The following is a 1,342-nucleotide window of genomic DNA, read 5'->3' as shown; positions in this document are numbered from 1 at the left end:
AATTGTCGTCCTGAAAAGGACGGTTGGGTGAGGATATCGTCGATCGCCATTTCATGCTCAGGTTTTGTGAATTCAGTGGTAGTTTTGCTGTCGGTGATGGGGACGATTTAGCTTCCAAATCTGTACAGCGTATGGCCCTGCCACTTCAGAGCGTAGCCGACAGAATTCTGGATGACTTCAGCTCAGCACACCGCGGGTTTCCTCGTAGATGAGACCGGAGGTACGATTGACGTCGCCACGGCGAGCCAGACGGCGGATGGCGGGCTTGGTGATGATGCACTGGATGTTGTCACGCTTGGCGCTTCCTTTTCCGAGGCCGGTCTAACTTCGGCAACGATTGTAACAAAACTGATGCTCGGCCGCCGGCTCGGCTGCTTTTATGCGGTACGCGATGGATGAATTCTTCTTGCTCGCTCGCTGTTCACTGTTCGTCTCGCTCGCTCGCAAGAGAAGGTCATAAAAGGGACCGGCAGCCGCGCAAATTCAATCATTCGTTTGTTTCAATCCGTCCAGAGAACACTACTACGACGATGGCTGGAAAGCAGCCCCTCGCAAGCAGCCGGTCACGAAAGTCGCTCGCAAGAGCGCCCCAGCCACCGGAGGAGTCAAGAAGCCGTATCGCTATCGGCCAGGAACGGTCGCTCTGCGTGAGATCCGTCGCTACCAGAATTCTACGGAGCTGCTGATCGACAAGTTGTATTTCCAGCGCCTGGTCCGTGAAATCGCTCAGGACTTCAAGACCGATTTGCGATTACACAGCTTGGCGTCATGGCCCAGCAGGAAGCGAGCGAGGCCTATCTTTGAGGGTACTAACATGTGCGCGATCCACGCCAAGCGTGTCACCATCATGCCGAAGGCCTTCTAGCTGGCTCGTCGTATCCGTGGCGAACGAGTTTAAATTGAATTAGGACGCAATTTCAAGCAAAACGGCCCTTTTCAGAGCCACAACAATGTATTCCACGTAAAAGAGTTACGGCTTAAGATATTTCACCTATTATCAATTAATTAATTTATTTAATTACCAATTTAAATTTCGGATGATTAGTTTTTCAACGGCAAACAAAGTTTTAGCTAGGTTCCCGTCGGGCGGCGGTAGCATTTTTGCAGTTTTCTCTATGCGCTTATTTGGTTTCGATCGACAATTTCTTACCAAATCAAATCATCAACAAAGCTGTTGCTGATATGTTTTAGCTTTCAATTCGACAAGTTTATACTGATTGCTTTGGCATGCATGTGGCAAATGACTGATCGAAATATGAATCCATCACATCCATTCACCAGTAATGTCGCTCTTCACGGTGTAAAATTCTCATAACTCTCTTTCAAAATTAAATTGTCGTCC

The 1,342-nt window shown here is 48.7% G+C and overlaps 1 pseudogene; it reads left to right on the top strand.

Annotated features, from left to right (window-relative positions):
- Positions 1 to 574: 574 nt before the first annotated feature.
- LOC110678729 lies at positions 575 to 898 on the top strand (annotated as a pseudogene).
- Positions 899 to 1,342: the final 444 nt, after the last annotated feature.

The sequence above is a fragment of the Aedes aegypti genome, chromosome 3 (assembly GCF_002204515.2).
Source record: "Aedes aegypti strain LVP_AGWG chromosome 3, AaegL5.0 Primary Assembly, whole genome shotgun sequence".
NCBI classification, from domain to species: Eukaryota; Metazoa; Arthropoda; class Insecta; order Diptera; family Culicidae; genus Aedes; species Aedes aegypti.
Note: the sequence above shows the minus strand (reverse complement) of the source record. Positions and strands in the feature narration are given on the sequence as shown.